Source organism: Camellia sinensis, chromosome 1 (genome assembly GCF_055761805.1).
Source record: "Camellia sinensis isolate YWXY chromosome 1, ASM5576180v1, whole genome shotgun sequence".
NCBI classification, from domain to species: Eukaryota; Viridiplantae; Streptophyta; class Magnoliopsida; order Ericales; family Theaceae; genus Camellia; species Camellia sinensis.
The window spans coordinates 223,126,360-223,151,892 of NC_138961.1; the positions used below are offsets into that span (position 1 = coordinate 223,126,360).

The 25,533-nt window shown below is 32.8% G+C and overlaps 1 pseudogene; it reads left to right on the forward strand.

The window, feature by feature from the left end:
* On the forward strand, positions 1-25,533 carry LOC145822588 (salicylic acid-binding protein 2-like; annotated as a pseudogene).

Here is a 25,533-nt window from a genome sequence, read left to right on the forward strand (position 1 = left end):
ATGCGGCATGTGGTTTCACAGATGGCCTGTGATATACTAACCGTTCATACTACAACAATTGCTTCGGAAATAGTTTTTAGTACAGGTGAACAGGTGTTGAACGATTACCAGAGCAGGCTTTCACCCCAAATGGTTCAGGCACTGATAATATCTAGAGATCATATGCATATGCGCTTACAAAAAGATAAAATTATAGTGAAAATGAACGAATTCAAAATGATTTAGATGACATATAATCGAGCAACACGACTGAAATGTCTGCCTCCTCTGATGATTGATCAACAATTTATTTTTTACTATTTCATTTCTTTTTCTTTTTCTTTTTTTTTTTTTGTATTAGATTATTGAGGTGGAGTATAATGCAAATGATTGGTAGGGTAATAGGTGCCAGCCTAGTTGGGATGTACTTGACCTATAGTGATACAATTGCTCTACCATCATCAATAATCTACACTTATTTTATTTAATAATATAAATTTTTGTAATATTTATTTCATTTTGAAATACAAATTATTCATTCAATAAATGTTATATAATTAATTTAATATTGTAATATTGAAAGTTTCATTTTTATATATATATATAATTATTCATTTCTGGTCTCTACTACTGGCTACCATTATCACTAAAATCTCCACTGCCATCACCAATAGAGAAAGTGAGATCTGAAAAACCCATATCTAAAAGATAAAAATAAGAAGAAGAAGAAGAAAAAGAAAAAGAAGAAGAAGAAGAAGAAGAGTTGGACTATAATGGCTGTAGTGGCTACGGAGGTCGATTCCACCAACTTCTCACCTCTGCCTGTTGTCCTCGGGCTACCACAACGACGATGACTTTCCTCTTCGACCACCATCGCTGCCCTCCACCACCATCACAACATATACCATGCGATGAGAGAGAGAGAGAAATTGAGATGGGGTTGATAGACGAGATGAGGATGACGACGATGACGGGAAGAAAAGGAAGTTGAAGGGTGCAAAATATAGTAAGCATATATTTTGTCTATGATTTGCATAGTATATAACCATACTCACCATGATATAAGTATAATAAAAGAGAAGGCGGCAAGACGATTGGGACAGGAGTGGCGGCAATTGGTAGATAGGATATGGGAGTCTTAGAGAAGATGAAGATATTTTGGGATTTCCCAAAAATTGATGGCGTGAAATAAGAAAAAAAAATGATTAAAATAATATATGATGTAAAGGTCTCGATTGGGAACAGGTTATTTTAATAATTTTTTAATTTTTTACGAAAAGATGTATAAAAAAATAAAAAGAGGAATTTAATAACTTATGATAACTTTTTAACTAAAATTAAAAGTTATCTAACGAGACCTAAGAAATTAATGTGTAGTAAGTAGGGCTGTGCAAAATACCGCCCAATCCGCTAAAACCGGACTGATCCGCATTAATCCGTACCTCTCTAACCGCTAACCATGGTTTAAACTTTAAAATTTATAATCCGCCAACCGAACCACTCCGCTTCGCTATAATTAATGCATCTATAATTAATGCATATATATTTTGTAACTTCTAATAAAATATCAATGTAAAAATAAATGTGAGAGAGATTTAAGATATAAAATTTATTACAAATTAATGGTTATATATATGAAACAAATTATGTAAAATTACTGTGTAAAAAAATTATATAAAATCGTCAAAAAATCGTCCAAATCACAATTTATTAATTCGCTAATTCACTAACCTGCCATTCAATTTATAATTTTAATTTCATTTTCTAATTTGTCTGGTGTGGATTTAATCACCCTTTTAAAAGTCGAAATGAGTGTCTTTCTCAATTCATCGCCTAACCAAGCCAACTTTCGAAAGTGGATTGGACCTTACTCAGTTCTGTGTGCCCATTATTACCTATTTTAATGATTTATTAGATTTATACATGAATTATTTATTTAATAAAAATTAAATTAAATTAATAATTATAATTATAATTTTTTTTTTCATTTTTATCTTTAAAAAATGGGCATTATTATTACAATCGAACTAATCCATTTTTATGAATATGAAAACAGTAAAATTATATTATTATAAATTATTAGATCAATGTGATTTTTTTATTTTTAAAATTACAATCAAGTGTAAGTTTTTGAAAATAATTTTAAATTAATAATAAACTCTATTAATATTAATAATTAAATCTTAAACTTTTTAATAAATATATATTTATTTTATAAAAATACTAATAAATTATTATTTTTTAATAAATAATCTACTCGACAAAATTAAAAATAAACCAAATGGCTCATCTAAGTGGAACTAGTAGGGGTGCAACTTGAACGAGTTCAACCCAAGCAACCTAGTCCGAGTTTTTTTAAGGCTTGGACAACAATTTATTGTAATCTGGGTGGGCCGTGGCAAATTTTTGATGCCCGAATTGCAATTTGAAACAAGCCTAGGCAGAGGCTATGTGTAACCCGAGCAATCTGAACCCGAGTTGCATTTTATATATTATAAAAATTATATAATATATGTATAAATAGGTGGCCCTTAGATTTTATTTTTTTTTTTTTTTTTGCCGGGCTTTGGCCCTTAGATTAGAATCTTATATTTGGACCATTAGATTAAAAGTAAAGACTAAACCTCACTTATTCTTTTCTTCCCTCTATGTGTCTCAAACTCTCATTTCTTCCTCAAAGTGTTGAAGAACGGCAAAGAGAGGAACAAGAACCACAAAGTTTAATCAGTGAAGGATTCCATCTGTGCAGATGTTCTTGCTCTTAAGAATTCCAAGTAAGCAATCCAGTTATACTCTTGTATCTTGATTAATATCTTACTAGTCTAGCTTGCATACTGATAGCAGAATGTTTATCCTACCTTTAATCCATGAATTACAATAGTTTAATCATGAAGATGCTGATCATTTTGGGCTATGGTTTAGATCCACTAAAATGCACATTGCTAATCCTCTATTACGTATTTGGATACATTTTGCTGCTACATTTGCGGAAGTTCAAATAATAATGAAATTAACTGCTTATTGAATTGTGGTGGTCAATGCTTAATCAGGGTATGCATCTATACAGATCATGTATAACTTAGGTTTTTTTTTCTAATTTCTCCTATCAATATGAAAGGATAAAAAGGAGCTTCTTGTTGTAATATCATCATATTTCTTGTGAAATTTGGGCAATTTGGCTTAACCTAAGTTCAAATTATGAAGCTTAGTCCGGGCTTGGACAGCCAAGCTCAGGTTGATGGTCGGGCTTGAGCACTGTCAAACACAATTCGGGCTGGGCCTGGGCAACCCTCCAGCCCGAGCGAACCGGCCCAAGCTGCACCCCCAGAAACTAGTGATAGCCTAACATTCGAATGGAAGGTTTCATGTATTACAAACCTAGTTTGCTTTTTTGTTTTTTTTTTCAATAGATATAAAAATAATTATATTATAAGAAATAGTTATATCATTAAACAGATTACTAATTCACAATAGCTAAAAAAATCAACAATTCATCAAGTCAAACCCAACAAACACTACTAATCCTATACAATTTTCATAATGGGAAAGAAAAAAAACCAATCTCCATATATATATATTTTTTATAAGATTGGATGTGATTACATTATTGATAGGATTGTGAAAAATAAATTATATTATAAAATTAGACAAGAAGAATATCATGGGATAATAGATGGAGAAATAATTAAATATAATTATTTTTGACAATTGAATATTTTTTTTTATAGAAGTCAAATCATCTTATTTTTGTAATCTTTTTATATTATTATTAAAATTATTTAAAATTTTAGTACCATATAAAGCAAGCAATGGATTAATAATTTCATATTATTCCCTTATCCCGCAATAAAAAAATATATTTGCGAGCATTAAAAAGTATTTATAATTTTGTACACAATAATATAGTAGAATATGTGTCAGTTTTAATTTGTTATCCACTTAATAATAGTGGGCTCTAACTCCTATAACACATTATTGTGAATGAATTTAAAAATTAAAATGTTTAAAAACTCTAAAATATGAGTTCTGAAGGAGTTCTAGAAGGTGGGTCCCACTCATCATTGTGATGTTTTGACTTTAAGTTTTTTTTTATTTAAATTTTTACATTATTAGAGCTCAATGAGAGCTTCAAAATTAAAGAGGTATCTTTGCCCTTTATAAATATAAATGTGTTCGTCTCTATCTGTAACGCCCTTAATTTAAGACATAAATCATTCATTCACGAGTTCCATGAACATAACGAAAAGAATACATTTTCATTCATCAGAGTCTTCTTTACAAAAGATATTACATGTTAACAACAAAGTAGATGCCCTACGGGCTTACAGCTTTCCAAGTTATCACTTGGTTACAACAAAAGAAGAGTTCTAACTCTATACATAAAAAACCCTCGGCTTGGATTTACATTTAAAACAAAATATAAATAACAAAACGGAGTCTTCAACTCCTAAACCTCCCAAGCTAAGACCTTGGAGGCGGCATATCACCTGTACCTGAAAAATGGTATCCCAAGTAGGGTGAGCCAATGCCCAGTAGAGATATACTAAACAGTATATGAGAATTAACTAAAACATTAGCATCCGATAAATGTGTAACACTTGTGAACTACGTGCATCCCTTCCATAACCAATCAACATTCACATCTATATTTCAATCCATTTCTATTTTATTTATCCAAATCAATTCATTGACATAGTTCATTGATATCTAAACATTTCAAAATGAGACTACAACTCATATTGTCAACACTTCAACCATAAACATCATTCATACACTTCCATTCACTTGTCATTTTACGGAACTACGTCCATGGGAACCGGCACCCAAATATATATATATGATTTCGAGACTTTCACACTGGACACTCCGGCCAACTTAATTATTAATGGAGTCGATTCCCTATCTCCTCCCACACAAAGAGACATACACAATGTATTTAAACACGTTGTCATATATAATGACCAATTCAATCACATTTACCATGTTTATATCCAACCATCATATTCAACGACATAATCCAATTGATTAGTTTCAATTTACCTAATCATCATGCAGTTTCTACAACAATCATGGCTATCCTCCACCGATAGCCCAAAACAGATATATCTAAATAGATAAATAAATTTCTCAACAGATAATATATCACATTTTCCATAAGTGAGTGATTCATCACTCCAACTACACCATTTAATCACAATTTCCTCTAATTTCATGATTCTCAAACCAATTTCATATTTCCATAATGATTTCGTCATTTACACAAATAATGTATATAATTCAAATTATGGCATTTTCCCCCTTTCTCAAATATTGCTCCCAAGGCCAAATTTTCCACCATTATCCACACATAACTCCACTTTCAAATCCCCACATACATATAGAACCCCAAAATAGAAAACCCCTCTTTCACTATTTCAACCCAAAACCCTAATTTCACCCCAACCAACCATTTATACAAAATAACCAATACATATGTTAAAACTCATAGTAATGAGTAGATTATCCCTACCTCGGATAGAGAAGCTCAAAGGAGAAGAAGAGAGAAACTCAAGATGCTCCAAATCCATACTTTTTCGAATCAAATGGAAGCCCTCGCCAAGCTTTAGCTTTTTAACAAAAGAAGTAGCGTAGAAAACCTCTAGAACATGGTGTATTTGTAGAGAGAGAAAGAGAGAGGTAGCCAGATTTAGGGTTTGGAGTGAAAAAGGAGATGAAAAAGTGATAAAAATCACGCTGCTGCGAACTGATATATACAGGGCTCACTCGAGCGAAGGAGTTGTCGCTCGAGCGACCAGACACAAAAGAACCTCGCTCAACCGCAAAAAGCGTCGATTGAGCGAACAATGCAAAGCTTCAGGTCTGCAACGTAAAAACATGCTCGAGCGCAAGAATGCTCGCTCGAGCGAAGGAACACATAACACAAGGCTCGCTCCAGCGCAAGAATGCTCGCTCCAGCGAAGAATACCAACCTTCAAGTCTTACATAGACGCAGACGCACGCTCAAGCGCAAGAGTGCTCGCTCGAGCGAAGAGACACACAACACAAAGCTCGCTCGAGTGCAAGAACCCTCGCTCGAGCGAAGAAGCAAATACCCAAGGCTCACTCGAGCATAAAAAGCCTCGCTCGAGCGAAGAAGCCAAAACCTGGGCAGCAACCACTTGCACTAGCTCACAACCAACCTATTCTAACTCACCCAACACATCCCAAAACTCAAATATAAGGAATTAAAGGATGGAAACCAAATATAGACAACAACAAACAACCACGGAACCCAAGTCCAGAATACAATAAATGATGGGGAAAAATCAAGATTGCTATAGTATGTAGCATTGCTCCTTGTCTATTCACCAACAAACAAAAAGATAGAAGCAGCCAAACAACAAACACATACCCATTTCATCCTGGTACACGATGCTTGCCATAGAGCTTGGTGTTGGTACAAGCTCAAACCACTGCTAGAGTCTCATGGCCATAAGGTCACCGCCTTCGACCTCTCGGCCTCCGGTATCAACATGAAGAAGATAGAAAAGCTTTGCACTCTTTATGACTATACGGAGCCATTGATGGAGGTCATGGAATCGCTTCCTTTGAGCAAAAATGCGGTTCTCGTTGGGCACAGTCTTGGTGGCTTTAACTTGGCTCTTGCCATGGACAAGTTCCCCAAGAAAATCTACGTTGTTGTCTTCCTCACTGCTTTCATGCCCGATATTATGCACAAACCCTCATTTGTAATTGAATAGGTACAGATTATATAGAAATCTATCGTAGAATTAAATATAAAAATAGTCACAGTTACAAGGCCTAGCCACTAATGCTAGAAACGCCTAAATCACTCATTACACGATACGTATATTTGTAGTCTTTTGTCTTCTACTTCGCACTTTATTTATTTTGTTATTTATTTGGTACAATTTTTTCTAAGTTAATAATAATTAATAATCAAAATGTAAAAATTAAAATTTTTCATTCTCATGTTTTCTAATAATAAGTTGTTTTTAGATTGAGAAAAATTCACATTAGTGAGTAATGATTTTTTTTTTTTTGGTTAGAATAGTAGAGAGAGTGAGAAAATAATATGTATTGTATATATTCAATGTGTCAATATAATAGGAGAAACCTGTATATATAGGCCAAGAAACCTAGATGTATAGGAAACCTAGGTGTACAAGAATACGAGAGTCCTAAGTATAATAGGAATAGATAACAAGAGTCCTAAGTATAATAGATAACAACTAACACCCCCTCTCAAGCTCAAGGTGGTAAGGTAGATAGCAACTTGAGCTTGGCAAGTAGATCAGAGAAACGTCCTAGAAGATGAGCTTTAGTGAAGAGATTGGCAGTCTAATCAGTAGAGGTAACAAAGAGAAGATGAACAGTGCCCCTAGTAACATGCTAGTGTATGAAGTGGTAATTTATCTCAATATGCTTGGTGCGATCATGGAAGACTTCGTTATGTGCAATCTGAATAGTTCTCTGGTTATCACAATAAAGATTGGTGCCAGCAAGATAAGAAACTCCCATATCAGAAAGAAGCCAACGAAGCCACACAAGCTCTTGAGTAGTGTCAATAAGAGCACGATACTCAACCTCGATACTAGAATGAGCAACAAGAGTTTGCTTCTTGCTACGCCAGGCAATGAAAGAGTTGCCCGAAAAGAAATAGAACCCAGTAGTGGAACGACAGTCAGTAGGATCCCCTGCCTAATCTGCATCAAAAAATGCATGAAGCTATAGAGAAGACTGTGCGGAGTAGTGAAGACCATGAAACAGAGTGCCTTTGAGATAGCGCAAAATGCGAATCAGAGCATCATAGTGTGGAGAACTGTCACGATCCAAACCCGCCCCTATAGGTTTAGCATCGTAACCGGCTAGTAATCATGGGATTACCGAAGGCCTTTGAGACAGATTAACATAATATTAGGGGCTAGCGGAAGCAAATAACAATATACAACGTCCGTTGAGCTGTGCAGACTTATATGAGATAGAAAATTTTTAAACTATTTATATACATATACACACATCATCTTTAAGTCATTATATATATACAGATTAGACAAAAAGGGACTTAGCCCTATTTACAAAATACACAAGACTTGTTCAACCAAACACGAAAACAAAACTTAAACTTTAAATCATATGGCCATAATCACTTGACATATTCGGAACCTCCACGGGAGGCACATAGGCTGGCTGACAAAAATAGATTCTAGGCAGATGCCTCTAAGCCTGGTCACGCGCCTGATCACCTACATACATAAATAATACAGTGAGCTATAGCCTAATGAATAATAACAGAGTAAAGGGTTTTAATGAATAACGTCCATCACAGAGTCAGAAATCAAATTCTTATGCATATTCAGATTCCAAATCAGAAATAGATTCATATACATATTCATAATCATTGTCATATTCAAATTTTGCATATAATCATACGTGGTACATCCACTAGTGTTAACAAATCCAATGACCCATGAAGGGACGGCCTTGAAGGCATTTCGATGACTCATGTGCACAGAGACGTTTCCGATAACCCATAAAGGGACCTGATGACCCATGAAGGGACCTGATGACCCATAAAGGGACGCATATCATATGATGCTAAGGATGCCACGAATGCATTTTAGAATCTTGGATAATCATTCATTCATTTCAAACACAGTGTAGCATTTCAGAAACTAATCATTTCATATCATAATGTTCAGAAAATGTTTAACATTGAACATAACTTTATAAAGTTATTACTCACAGACAGCCGCAGAAGCAAATCAGACGGACTGGACATATCAGATAAATCAGGCAAACAATGGCGCGTGACCTACACAAGTACATAACATATACACATTGAAATACAATATTACTCCTTTGATCAAACTTGACTTTTCTAGTCTTTTTCCGTCTAAATAGTCCGAAGTTCTACTATGCTTATTCTTTCTCATTCAAATAAACCGGGTTCTTATTTCACATATTCTTTCATTACTAAGCCCTTCTTTTCCAAATAGGCTGATCTTTTACTTGGCTTCTTAAACAATTACCACTAGATCAATGATTCATTCTTCAACTAACTAATCTATGTTGATTGGTAGCTTATTAACCTTTATTGAGTCATAAATCATGTCTAGAATGCCTTGGAAAGAGATGAGAATAAAAATGTGAACTAAATGCAATTTTTCAAAATATGCTGAAAATGGGTCTCCGCTCGAGCGCCACTTTGGTCGCTCGAGCGGATTGTAAAATTTGGAAAACTACTGGGAGCTCGATTTTCACGCTCGAGCGAGACTTTCCTCGCTCGAGTGGACAACGTAAATTCTGAAATTCCAAAATTGCAATTGAAGTTCAAATTTGGTATTCAAAGCCTCAAAACATGTACTTTTGGTACACAAAAATGAAGAACCATTGGATAATTTAATAAACACTTTCAATTAGAAATCATTCATTCAAAATCAAGCTCCAATTGTCCAAATTTAGTTTTAACTCATCTTCTTTACATCAACCCACAATTCTAAAATATAAATTAGACATCCCAACCTCTTGAAATTCCATGATGTATGTAATACAAATAGATCCAATTTTATTATTAATAACAAAATCAACTTAACCATGAATTACACAAATCAATTTCTTAGAAATTCAACTTAACTCAATTTTTAACCAAAAACTTAATTATAATCATGGGTGTTCTAAAATATATCTAAATTGAATAAAATTTTTAAATTACATCACATGCATGGATTAAATAAAAATCTAATTATAAAATCAAAACTTTAGGATTAATTCCAATTTCCATAAACTTGGTTTTTCGTAAAACATTTCCTTTGTCTCTTCAAAATATGGACTTGAATGACCCAATTCCCTTAAAACTCATGTATTACAAGAAAATACTACAAAATCAAATCAAAACAATTACTTTCCACAACTATGAGTCTACTTAATTTCTTACTTAAAACCTTATTTCTTACAAAATCCACGAGACTAATTCCATAACTTTCTTAAAGATTCATTGATGCATGTAAAGATAAAGTCCAAATTCATGAGGAATACACAAATTAAACTTACTTGATAAATTTTCCCAAACTCATTTCCTTAATCTCAAGCTTAACTCAATTTATTTTAACATCAATTTAATTCGTAGTCATAGATGTTCCAAAATATGTTTAATTTGAGTCAAACTCTTAGATTACATTACATGCATGGGTTAATAATTAAAATCAAAACCCACATTTATTCTTTAATTCTTCCAAATTACATGCATGTAGAAATAAGGCCCAATTTCATGCAAGATTACAAAAATTAAATGCAAAATAATTAATTTCTAAATTGATTTCCATAATCATGAACCTAGATCCATTTCTTCATCTTCTTGCTAATTTCTTTCCAATTACCTGAAATTGAACCAAAATCCTTTTTGATTTCAAGTATTAGGTGTAGAAGAATTAAAGAAGAAATTTACCTCAACTTGTTGGATTTTTTAGCTCTCTCTCTCAATCTCTTATTTTCCTTAAGCTTTCTTTTCTTTTTTTTCCTTTAGAGTGAATTGGTGAGCTCTTCCAATTCTTCAGCAAAAATGAGATGCCTCACTCACTTTCTTTCTCTCCCTCTCGGTTTACTCTAACAGAATGGGGCAATGAAAATGGTTCCCAAAGGTCAATACACTTTCACCACAAAGCACCCTCAAATGACATACACTCTCACACACCAACTTCATGACACCACAACACACACGTGCACAACTCCAATGAGCTCCAGCACAACATTCATATGCACACACACACACAATCGCTCAATACACCCACACCCACTTATACCTTCAATTCTATCTTCTTCTTCTTTTTCCATAATTCAATTTATGATTAAGATTAATTAAATTAAACAACACTTAGTCTTAATAAATTTTGATTGGCATATAATTAATTTAATCATAACTAATCACAAATCCCACATAGATTAATCAGTTTAATTTGAGTTCCATTATAGTCCAATTAATTATATTTAAATTTATCGATCCGAATCAAATTTTTAATCAAACTTCCAAAAAGCTCTAAATATTAAATTAAACTTATTTCTATCCTCAATCTTGGTTTCTCACATCATTAAGGCTTTCAAATTCCGTCGCTTAAACTACATATTCAAATTGGACAACCCATAAATAAATTTAATTCGTAATAATTACAATTCTCAATCTTCATAATTTAATTAACTTAATTAACTCCAATTAGGATCTAATTAATCGAATCTCAATTTTACTAAACTGAAACAAATATTTAATTAAACTCCCAAATGGGTCCATAATTAAGATTAAATTAATTCAACTTCTTAACTTCACTTCCTTAAGCCATTTGGACCCTTAATTTCTAATTCTAAAATAAATCTTTAATAGAATCATATACGAGTCATATCCCACAATTAAATTATAATACTCGGCAATTAAATTTCAAATCCTCTTAATTAATCAAGTACTAATCATTATACGTGATGGGGGCGCTACAGCCTTCCCCCCTTAGGAAGTTTGGTCCTCCAAACTTAAGATACTTGTACAGAAAATCAGTCACATGACTTGGTCTCACTTCATTTCCTCCCCTAGGTAACTTCTTTTCATTGAACTTTCTCCACATAAGTTGAACTTATTCCCAATCACTTAATGGTTAACAACTCAAATTGGCGATTCATTATCGTTTCTATTGGCATCAATCACATAACTTATATACTTTAACTCATCAATCTATAGTTCATATACTTCCAATAGTAGGAGATTTCTCTTAAGGAATGTTCATGATTCTCCTTATTTTTCAAACAGATTAAAATATTTCGCTATTGACATGTTAAATCCTTCAAATAAGGTTTCACTTGCTAATCTATAACAAAAATTCTAAATTATATAGAATTGTAATCACATATTAATGGTCTTAGCTTCAAACAAACATCTTGGGTACCAATTATAATGGTGATTTCAAAACAGAGGAGCACATTGGATTTCAAACAGAAGCATATTCCACAGAAATTCATTGAGCCTATTGAGTAACAGATGTTGGCTTGCTCTCATATAGTAGCAGACAATCATATAGATCAGAGCAGAACTTTACATACTTCTGTGAAATTAAAATTACCGTTTTGACAATCTAACTCACACTATCATTTCAAAGTGGTGATTCGATTCACAACAGGTTTATGTTTTACGCGGTCGTTAGCTTCCTTATTAGCTTTCTTATCTACTTAAGGTTACATTTACATAAGTAATTCAAATTACATTGTCTTTATGCGCATTCCAATTCGTAGACCTATATAGATACATATTCATTAACTTTGATCAATTGTCACGCGGTAACTTAGGGCGAAACTTTTAACTTTCTCAAATCATTACAATAAGCCAACTAAAACTCTTATGTTTCCAAAGGTCCGTTAAGGAATATACAATTGTTATTCTAATGAAATTCATTTTCCTATTTCCCATTTGAGGGGGAATAAGTCTTCCAGATTTGTAATTCAATACATCATAATCGGTCACCTTCAATATTTTTAAAGGTTCCAAACAATATGATTCCAGTAAATTAAGTGTTGCTTATTCAGTCATCAAGTAGAAAATTTTTCATTGGCTTAAATCGTTTGGTCTTTTGTTTAGCTCAAGCCTTAGCGATGTTTTAATCATTTTTAGCAATTTCAAGTTGAGTTCTAAGTGGTCCAACAAATGGGTTCCATCTTTATCAAACAATACATAACATAGCTTGTAACAAAACATGGGATGGATCGAGTTCATCAATCGGAATCTTTCAAAGTTTCCTGGGATGTTTACTAACATCTACTTAATACAAGGATGACATTCCTGACAAAACAAAGGAATAACTGCCCCAGAATCGAAGCACACCCGTTCATGACCGTCGGTGGCTAACCCGAAATCGGTTAGACAACCCACCCGGAAAACTGTCGGTGGAAAAACGTAACCCACCCGTACAAGACCGTCGGTGGTACCATCCGTACATGACCGTCGGTGGCAAAGAGATATCTCAACAAGGTGCTACATAAGCTTAACGTCCCCTAGCACGAAAGGACCTTTCAAGAATGTCATCAAAAGAAAGCTAATACTTGATGCATAACTAATAGATCATCATTCATGCTTGATCAAATACTTTTCCAAAACAAAGCAAAGCAAAGCTTTATCAAAACATTATAGCATAGCTTTATTAAAAAAAAATATCACTCACACATAAACGGTTAACTTCAAGCAGTCCTACTTGTACTTAAGTACTATCCTTAACCAATTAAATTATTTGAGCTTTCTCTTAGGTTTGGGATAATCTTTTATTTGATGTCCCAACTTCTCACATTTCCAGTAATTCGATGACACAGTCCCCGATGGATCTTGTGACATATTGACATACTAGGATAACTTACTTCTCTTACAACTTTATCTGGAATTACTCGTCTTTTCTACCACAAAATTCTTAATTTTCTTCTTTGATTCACTTTTCATTTTCACACTTAACTCTTCATTTTGATCTTGCCATGTGTGGTAGGATTCACAGCTTTCACCACGTTCTCTAGTACTTTTTCTACTTTACCCAATCACTCTGATAAAGACTTAATTTCCACTCCATTCATACTTTTTCACCATCTTCTCCTAATGATGGAAGAGAAGGGTTAAACACAAGGAGATGGTTGATAACACTTGGGTTAATTAATTGACTTAAGTTATAACACAAAGCACATATCATATACAAGTAGACATACACATATAGGCATATAAGGACACTGGTAGGATAACCTATTCATTCCCATGGAATTTACCAAGAATTTCTGATTCGAAGCAACGCTGGCCAAACGTGATTCCAATCAGACTTTAAAGGTCATTCTACAAAGGCATGAGACTCTACGGTTTAACATTCCACATAATAGGTTTCCACCAAAATGTACTGTCATACATATCAAATAACTTTTCTCATCCTTAATTACCATAGTTCCACATATTTCATTGATCAACAAATTCCTCAATTTCCAAATATTCTCATAGTCCAATTTAACATATAACCCATATAGCTTTCATGACTTTCATTAAAGATCCTAATTCTGCATAATACTCTGTTTTCACAAATCAACATACTTATTCTCACCAATGTATTAGCCAAATATTTTGATTTCCTCATAATAGTAGAAATTTCAGAGATGTCACCATGATTCTTAGCTTTCAGCCTCATTGCTAAACTGATTCAACACATTCCAGTTTCCTTATAATCATCACAATTCCATAATAGCTCATAATTGTTAGTTTCAATACTTAAACGTATTACACAAACGTATATGCATATTCTTGAATGTAAAACTTCTTACTTACATACTAGATGCATGAAACTTAAATCCGTTGTAGACATTCTAATGCTCAATGGACACGTGTGTGAGATATTAACTCGTGCTCTGATACCACTCTGTCACGACCCAAACCCGCCCCTATAGGTTTAGCATCGTAACCGGCCAGTAATCCTGGGATTACCGAAGGCCTCTGATACAGATTAACATAATATTAGGGGCTAGCGGAAGCAAATAACAATATACAACGTCCATTGAGCTGTGCAGACTTATATGAGACAGAAAAATTTTAAACTATTTATATACATATACACACATCATCTTTAAGTCATTATATATATATATATATACAGATAAGACAAAAAGGGACTTAGCCCTATTTACAAAATACGCAAGACTTGTTCAACCAAACACGAAAACAAAACTTAAACTTTAAATCATATGGCCATAATCACTTGACATATTCGGAACCTCCACGGGAGGCACATAGGCTGGCTGACAAAAACAGATTCTAGGCAGATGCCTCTAAGCCTGGTCACGCGCCTGATCACGCGCCTGATCACCTACATACATAAATAATACAGTGAGCTAGAGCCTAGTGAATAATAACAGAGTAAAGGGTTTTAATGAATAACGTCGATCACAGAGTCAGAAATCATATTCTTATGCATATTCAGATTCCAAATCAGAAATAGATTCATATACATATTCATAATCATTGTCATATTCAGATTTTGCATATAATCATACGTGGTACATCCACTAGTATTAACAAATCCAATGACCCATTAAGGGACGGCCTTGAAGGCATTTCGATGACTCATGTGCACAGAGACGTTTCCGATGACCCATAAAGGGACCTGATGACCCATGAAGGGACCTGATGACCCATAAAGGGACGCATATCATATGATGCTAAGGATGCCACGAATGCATTTTATAATCTTGGACAATCATTCATTCATTTCAAACATAGTGTAGCATTTCAGAAACTAATCATTTCATATCATAATGTTCAGAAAATGTTTAACATTGAACATAACTTTACAAAGTTATTACTCACAGATAGCCGCAGAAGCAAATCAGACGGACTGGACATATCAGATAAATCAGGCAGACAATGGCGCGTGACCTACACAAGTACATAACGTATACACATTGAAATACAATATTACTCCTTTGATCAAACTTGACCTTTCTAGTCTTTTTCCGTCTAAATAGTCCGAAGTTCTACTACGCTTATTCTTTCTCATTCAAATAAACCGGGTTCTTATTTAACATATTCTTTCATTACTAAGCCCTTCTTTTCCAAATAGACTGATCTTTTACTTGGCTTCTTAAACAATTACCACTAGAAAAATGATTCATTCTTCAACTAACTAATCTATGTTGATTGGTAGCTTATTAACCTTTATTGAGTCATAAATCATGTCTAGAATGCCTTGGAAAGAGATGAGAATAAAAATGTGAACTAAATGCAATTTTTCAAAATATGCTGCAAAATGGGTCTCCGCTCGAGCGCCACTTTGGTCGCTCGAGCGGACTGTAAAATTTGGAAAACTACTGGGAGCTCGATTTTCACGCTCGAGCGAGACTTTCCTCGCTCGAGTGGACAACGTAAATTCTGAAATTCCAAAATTGCAATTGAAGTTCAAATTTGGTATTCAAAGCCTCAAAACATGTACTTTTGGTACACAAAAATGGAGAACCATTGGATAATTTAGTAAACACTTTCAATTAGAAATTATTCATTCAAAATCAAGCTCCAATTGTCCAAATTTAGTTTTAACTCATCTTCTTTACATCAACCCACAATTCTAAAATATAAATTAGACTTCCCAACCTCTTGAAATTCCATGATGTATGTAACACAAATAGATCCAATTTTATTATTAATAACAAAATCAACTTAACCATGAATTAAACAAATCAATTTCTTAGAAATTCAACTTAACTCAATTTTTAACCAAAAACTTAATTATAATCATGGGTGTTCTAAAATGTATCTAAATTGAATAAAATTTTTAAATTACATCACATGCATGGATTAAATAAAAATCTAATTATAAAATCAAAACTTTAGGATTAATTCCAATTTCCGTAAACTTGGTTTTTCTTAAAACATTTCCTTTGTCTCTTCAAAATATGGACTTGAATGACCCAATTCCCTTAAAACTCATGTATTACAAGAAAATACTACAAAATCAAATCAAAACAATTAATTTCCACAACTATGAGTCTACTTAATTTCTTACTTAAAACCTTATTTCTTACAAAATCCATGAGACTAATTCCATAACTTTCTTAAAGATTCATTGATGCATGTAAAGATAAAGTCCAAATTCGTGAGGAATACACAAATCAAACTTACTTGATAAATTTTCCCAAACTCATTTCCTTAATCTCAAGCTTAACTCAATTTATTTTAACATCAATTTAATTCGCAGTCATAGATGTTCCAAAATATGTTTAATTTGAGTCAAACTCTTAGATTACATTACATTGGGTTAATAATTAAAATCAAAACCCACATTTATTCTTTAATTCTTCCAAATTACATGCATGTAGAAATAAGGCCCAATTTCATGCAAGATTACAAAAATTAAATGCAAAATAATTAATTTCTAAATTGATTTCCATAATCATGAACCTAGATCCATTTCTTCATCTTTCTGCTAATTTCTTTCCAATTACATAAAATTGAACCAAAATCCTTTTTGATTTCAAGTATTAGGTGTAGAAGAATTAAAGAAGAAATTTATCTCAACTTGTTGGATTTTTGAGCTCTCTCTCTCAATCTCTTATTTTCCTTAACCTTTCTTTTCTTTTTTTTCCTTTAGAGTGAATTGGTGAGCTCTTCCAATTCTTCAGCAAAAATGAGATGCCTCACTCACTTTCTTTCTCTCTCTCTCGGTTTACTCTAACCGAATGGGGTAATGAAAATGGTTCCCAAAGGTCAATACACTTTCACCACAAAGCACCCTCAAATGGCATAAACTCTCACACACTAACTTCATGACACCACAACACACACGTGCACAACTCCAATGAGCTCCAGCACAACATTCACATGCACACACACACACAATCGCTCAATACACCCACACCCACTTATACCTTCAATTCTATCTTCTTCTTCTTTTTCCATAATTCAATTTATGATTAAGATTAATTAAATTAAACAACACTTAGTCTTAATAAATTTTGATTGGCATATAATTAATTTAATCATAACTAATCACAAATTCCACATAGATTAATCAGTTTAATTTGAGTTCCATTATAGTCCAATTAATTATATTTAAATTTATCGATCCAAATCAGATTTTTAATCAAACTTCCAAAAGGCTCTAAATATTAAATTAAACTTATTTCTATCCTCAATCTTGGTTTCTCACATCATTAAGGCTTTCAAATTTCGTCGCTTAAACTACATATTCAAATTGGACACCCCATAAATAAATTTAATTCATAATAATTACAATTCTCACTCTTCATAATTTAATTAACTTGATTAACTCCAATTAAGATCTAATTAATCGAATCTCAATTTTACTAAACTAAAACGAATATTTAATTAAACTCCCAAATGGGTCCATAATTAAGATTAAATTGATTCAACTTCTTAAATTCACTTCCTTAAGCCATTTGGATCCTTAATTTCTAATTCCAAAATAAATCTTTAATAGAATCATATACGAGTCAAATTCCACAATTAAATTATAATACTCGGCAATTAAATTTCAAATCCTCTTAATTAATCAAGTACTAATCATTATACGTGATGGGGTCGTTACAAGAACGGGGGCCAGCCATGAATTGACTGACAATGTGAATAGCATAAGCAATATATGGACGAGTAACTGTGAGATAGACAAGACGGCCAACTAGCTGATGATATTTGTGGCGTCAGACAATAAGGAACCTTTAAGAGGTGTAAGGCGAGTCTGAGGATCAACAAGAGTAGTGGCAGTCTTGTAATCGGTAAGGCCAGCACGAGCGAAGAGATTAGAAGTATACTTGGCCTGGGTAAGAAAGTAACTAGATGAATCTTGAGAAATTTCCAAGCCAAAGAAGTAGCTAAGCAAACCCAAATCTTTCATCTCAAACTGGTGACGGAGAAACTATTGGAGACTAGAAATACCCGCGAGGTCATCTCCGGTGATAATCATATCATCTATATATAGGAGACTGTTGTTAGACCACTAGCCATGCTCATCAATATAAACTGTTGGAGACTAGAAATACCTGCGGGTCATCTCTAATGATAATCATATCATCTACATATAAGAGAAGAAGAATAGTACCACGCTTCATCTTACGTATAAACAAACTCCGCATGTTTGGTTTGCCAAGTTCAGCTCTACCATTTGTGACTTTGGCTTTTCCTCCAATGCCCATGATGTACCTACACCTGTTATAGCTAATATTTCTCCTTATGGGTGCTTGTATGGTTCTCCTCCTGACTACACCACTGTTAAAGTTTTTGGTTTTATTTGTTTTGTTCTACTTCAGTCTCATGAACACACCAAACTAGAACCCCGCTCTCATCTTTGTTGTTTTCTGGGGTATGGTATACAACATAAAGGGTATCATTGTTGGGATCCTATCTCCAAGTGACTTCGTATTTCTCATCATGTAGTCTTCTGGGAACACAAAATGTTTTCAAATCTTTCAAAGTTTCATTTACCACAGTCCACCCACTTACTAATCTTTACTGATCTCTCTATAGACCTGTGTTCTAATGACTTTGATGCATATTCTAACTCCATGATTTCACAACCGCCTATGCCTATTGTCTATCCTGAGGATCCTGTGTTTGCTGATGGCCCTACACATTTCCCTATTGAGGTTCCTCCTCCACTAGAGCGTCATTCCACACGGGTAAGGCAACCTTCTGTTCTTCTCCGTGATTATATTGTTGGTTCCACTGCCTTTTCCTCTCATGAACCTACTTCTTATCAAGAAGCTTGTTCTAACCTTCTTTGGAAACATGCTATGACTAATAAACTATAGGCTTTCGATAAAACTCATACCTGGGATGTGGTTGATCTTCCTCCTGACAAGAGTACTGTTAGTTGCAAATGGGTTTACAAGCTCAAAACTCATTCTGACGGTTCTATTGAGCGTTACAAAGCTTGCCTAGTCGCCCGAAGGTTTACTCAAGAGTATGGCATTGACTATGAAAAAACATTTTCTCATATTACTCATCTTACTTCCGTTCATAGCTTACTTGCAGTGGTTACTGCTCGCCACTGGAGTCTTTATCAGATAGATGTCAAGAATGCATTTCTCAATGGTGATCTCACTGAGGAAGTTTATATGCAACTTCCTCCTGGTTCTTCTGTTCCATTAAACAAAGTCTGCAAACTTCATCGTGCTTTGTATGGTTTGAAACAAGCTTCGTGTGCTTGATTTGCCAAGTTCAGCTCTACCATTTGTGACTTTGGTTTTTCCTCCAGTGCCCATGATTCTGCCTTGTTTATACGTAAGACGAAGCGTGGTACTATTCTCTTTCTCCTATATGTGGATGATATGATTATCACTGGAGATCATCCCGCAGGTATTTCTAGTCTCCAACAGTTTATATTGATGAGCATGTCCAGTGGTCTGATAGCGATCCCTTAAGAAATCCCAAATTGCTTTGGCAGGGAAAGTAATTTGGGCATCATTCTAGAACCGGCCAAACTGAAGATGAATGGAGGGAACTGAGGTAGCTCAAAACCAGGTAATAATTTGATAATTCTTACTTTCCCATTTGTCAAGACGGTCATCAAATGCAGAGTCAATCTCATCATCTTTCTGGTTGGGTTGGGGAAGAGCACCAGTAATGATCCGCCAAAGGCGTTTCCCTTGGATGAAGCTAGAGAGAGCTTGAGCCCGTGGGTGCTTTTTTCGACTAAGTCACAACAACGATCTGTTGTGAGCCCGTGGGGGCTTTTTCTGAGTATTTTTTGATAATCCAAACCATTCATATTGTAGGATTCGTCGAGTATATCATCCATACAAAAAATCAAGTTAATCAGAAATTTGTAACCCTATGATCAGATTCAAATTGTTTTACAAAAATTATCGAGATAATGTTAACCATTTATTTTTTTAAAAACAAATGTACTCTTGTTATAAAGTTATAAATTTCCAATCAATTTGATTTTTTGCAGGGATGATCTATTTAACAAATCCTACAATATGAACGGTTCAGATTATCAAAAAAGACTCAAAAAAAATCCTCCACGGGAGCACAGCAGCACCTCCAGGTTCGAGAAAATAATATGTATTGTTTCTATTCAATGTGTCAATACAATAGGAGAAACCTGTAAATATAGGCCAAGAAACCTAAGTGTATAAGAAACCTAAGTGTATAGGAAACCTAGGTGTACAAGAATATAAGAGTCCTAAGTATGATAGGAATAGACAACAAGAGTCCCAAGTATAATAGATAACAACTAACATTTTTAAATTTGAAATAATGATAAGTTCATATTACTAATTTATCATAGTACTGTTAATGCTTGAATAATATTTAATACTAATGAAGCGGCTAGAATTCGATAAGGGTAGTTTTTTTTTTTCTTAGCCTAGCTTTTTATGTTTCAAGTATTTTTTAATTTATTTCAAAAATAAGTTATGTTTAAAATTAAATAAAAATAATATATTGATAGTCACTTAATATACAAATATTTTATTATATATAATTTATCTTTCTGACCAAACTCAAACTCTAATATAAGAGAAGTGTTAGGCATTATGAAAGTAATATCATCTTTAGTGTGTTGTTTTATGAAACTTTTTATGATATACCTAACATTATTTTTAATATAATAATATATTTTTTATAATGTAATATTTTTTGTCTAATTTAAAATAAAATTTAACATTATGAGTAAATTTGAAAAAAAATAAAAAATATAAAAGTCCAAAACAGGAAAAAAAAAATTGAAGACAAAAAAATAATCAAATTTACTCATAATGGTTTACCCAGATAAGGAAGGAGAGATAATGGTATTACATACTCCAAATTCCAATGCAAGAGGTTTGTTTGGACTAACAAATCAATGGCCCGCTTGCAAGTTGAAGCTACAATACGTAGGGGTGAGCATGATCCAGATTGAATTGGATTGAGGTAAAATTAGAACTAATCTGTTATTTACGGTTTTTGAAAAATTGTAATCAATCCAATCCGTTTAAATCATGGAACCTATCCGAACCAATCCATTTAAATACGGATTGGATCGGTTTAGGACCACGGATTCACATAATTAAATAATAAATATATATATAACACTTTAATTTCATAAAAATATAAACATAGTGCTACATTAGTTCCACAATAGCAACATGTTTTTCTATAATAGCGACATACTGTTCTAGAATTTAAACAACCATAAGAAAATTGGTTTCACCATAAGTATTTAGACCATTACAAATTAAAACTAAAAACTAACAAACAAAAATAATAAAAGAAGATATTATCGGTTTTAGGTTTGAGTTTAGATTTCATATAGAATAAGAGAAGATACTATGGGGAGGATGTATAATAAAAATATAGACTATTTATATACAGTCCGAATCGGTTCCAATCCGAAACCGTGGAGTTCAATCCAGAACCAATCCGTGGACTACGGATTTTTAATTCTTCAATCCGGAACTGAACCGCGGATTCAAAAAATCAATCCAAACCTATCAAATTGAATTGGATTGGATCAGATTACGAATTTCACGGAATCTTTGCTCAACCCTAACAATACAGACCATGTTAAAAACAGGGCAATCTTTAGTAGAGTAAATAGCCTATCAGTGGGTGTAAAAAAAAATAAGGGAAATACACTTTTGAGATATATTTAAAATATAAATTATTTTTTATAATTTGAAAAATTATAAATATCTTATTATAAGAATTTTTTATTTAATAAAATTAATTAAAAAAATAAAATTCATATTCTTATACAATAATAAAATTAATTAAAAAATAAAATTCATACTCTTATACAATAATAAAATTATTTAAATTATTAATTAAAATATATTTCTGACATCATAAAAAATTATTAATTGACAGGATGATTTATTAATAAAATTAATCATTTATTATAAAATTAGAAATTTCGAGAGACAAAATGTAATTTCTAGAATCATAAGGGATAATACTTATTTTAAACAAACTTCAATTGGTATATTTGTAATTTATTCAAAAAATAAATATCAATTCTATTGAAACTTTTATAAATTTGACTTTTAATGTAATAAAATTTATCATTAATATATAAATATTTTCTCTCACTTTCATTGAAATGATATTTTCTCTGTATTGTTGTTGGAAGAAATATATCTAGTGTTTTAATTTGATTGTTATTAATTTAATTTAAATAGTAAGATTAATGCGGATCTATGTGTCTTTGCATTTTATGAGCAAAGCTTGCAGGCTTTTCTCCCAATTCGCGGGCTTTAAGAGGTCGTAGCCGAAAGTAGTGTGGTATTATTTTAACATCATCTAATAATTTTAAATAATTATTGATGTTAAACTATTGTTTGTCTTCCGTCTTTAATTATTATTATTATTATTATTTAGGCACGTCTTGCTAATTTGTTAATTATTGGTTGGTCTTGAGAAATGAAAGCAATGTAAGAAAAATTGAGCAATGTTAAATTTCATGAGAGAAATATTATGAAAAGTTTTGTAAAATTTTAAGAAATAATTTATTTTCATGAAATTTTAAGAAATAATCTAGTATGGTAGGTAACTGATACTGATGGGCAACCAAGAAGGCTTAGCCTGCGGCTCAGAGCCCAGCTCACGGCCTGGGTATTAAAGCCCAGTAACCTTGAGAAGCCAATGCTGGACTAGGACCAACAGCATTCAAACACAAGTAGGAAATTAGCCACGTAAGTAGACAAAAATCCTACAAAATTGTTGCACCCACACATCAGCCATTTAATGAGGCCCTCGTATCATTAAATACGGCAAGCCTTTCACGCTGGAAGAGACAGAACTCACCATGAATGATGTGAGCTAGACTATAGACTTTCGGCCAACAAGACAGTCTAGAATATGACTAAATGATATAAGAAAGCTTTCGAAGTGCGTTAAAGGTTAAGTTTTTCATCCCTTGCCCCTCACTCTCTCGATAATCAATCTCCCCTAAACTAGCCTAACTTGATTGTCGGAGTGTCCGTCGGGAGATTACCTCCTCCATTGGACCTTTTTGCAGGCTCGCTTTGAGGACACTGAGGCCAACAGACCCATTAGAAGCGTGGATCAATCCGACCCATCCACCATCGAAGTTACAGCATTATCAGTAACAAAATAAGAAAAGCAATTTACTTTAATGTAGGTGTGTTTTAATTTTGAAGTCTTAGTTTATAAATAGTATGGACTTATTAGATTTGTCTTATAGTATGATTGATAGATTTTAATTTAAAGTGTATGTGATTGCATAACATAACACCACAAACTAATCTAAAGATAAAGAATCTTTATGAAACTTTTTATGATATTTCCTTCTTGAAACATAGCATTACTCAAAATTAAGAGGTTTTCCCTAATCAAAATCAAGATAGTTCATGTTAAAAAATACTTTATCCCAAAACAATCACAATAATTTGAAAATTTTAAGATACAAAATCTTGAAACATAATCTAATAAATGTAAGTATTTTGAAAAAATATATATATTTCTAGATATAGAATCTTGTGTCATGTATTAAATTTTACATGGGTGAATTATACTAACAGTCCCTATTGTTTGAGATTTGTCACTTTGATACCTGACTTTTCAATTGTGACACATTTGATCATGAATTTTGAATCTTGTTCCAAATAAGAACAATTGAAAATATCATTGCTCAATTTCAAGGGCAAAGTCGTCAATTTGATAAAATATAAACTAATTTGATAAAAATAAATGTCAAAAAAATATTTTTGAATTTTTTAAAATAATTTCTACCTATCACAGATAAAATTATATAAAATTGATAAATCTTTTAAACTTTTATTTATTTATTTTTTACCAAATTAATTTTTATTATGTGTTTAGATATGATCATGTAATGAGTGGTTATTAGACTTTTAATATGTAATCGATATATTTAATATATGAAATATTTAAAATTTAAAATTTTTTAATTTAATGAATTAGTGTAATTCGCCCATTCTATATTTATCGTATATTTTTTTAATCTAATTTTGTATAAGATATGAGTCCTGACACATTCACAAGAATAATGTTATACTTATAATGTTTTTATACAACATTTAATATATCATCTTTTATATCAGCACATTGTTAATATAAAGTCCCACCATTTATGTCTATCTGTAATGCCAGTGGTCACTTATCTGTATCTAATTATTTTTTTCCTACAAAAAAAAAATAGGGGAATTACACTGACATGTGTCAGTAAAAAATTATTTACAAACGAAAAATGTCCCAGACCTCCTTTCTCTCCCACCCCCACCCCCACCCCGACGTGGGGGTTGGTGATTGAAAGAAAAAAAAACAAAAAAAAAACAAAAAAAGAAAAGGGTTGACCAATGAAATGCCAGTGGGGGTTGTGGGAGTGACCCCCACTGGGGGTCTCCATCATTACCGTATACAAACAAATAAAAAAACATTATAAATTTTATAAAGTTTTTTATTAATTTATATTTTTTTTTCCATCTGACACCACTATCAGGTAGTTCCCAAAAAAACTACCCCCTCCCAAACGAAAAACTTTTTGAGTTGTTTGTTTGTTGGTTAATTTTCTTCTTGCTACAGTACTTTGAATCCTGTGGTACTCCTGAGGTGCCCCTAACATCAATGTTCTTTGGCCCCAAATTTCTGGCATCCAAACTCTACCAACTATGCCCCATCCAAGTAAGCCATCCTCCTCTCTGGAAATTAAACACAGAATAGGATAAAAATATTATCATATGATTTCAATGTTCAAGTCTGTATATAATTTTTGTGTTTCTAGACATACTACAAGTTAATATGCTATTTTTATAGAATTTCACACTAGCAATAATATTAGTGAGGATAGGGTCAATATTTTTAGAAAATTTGGCACAGACAAATAACTTCTCAAATGAAGGTTATGTATCGGTGATGCGGGTTTTTGTTTTGTGCAACGAAGATTACGAAATACCAAACAGTGGATAATTGAAAACAGCGGGGGAGTGAAAGAGGTAAAAGAGATCAAGGGTGCAGATCATATGGCAATGTTTTCAAAGCCTCGAGAACTCTACTGCTATCTCTTAGAGATTGCTAATAAGCTCACTTAA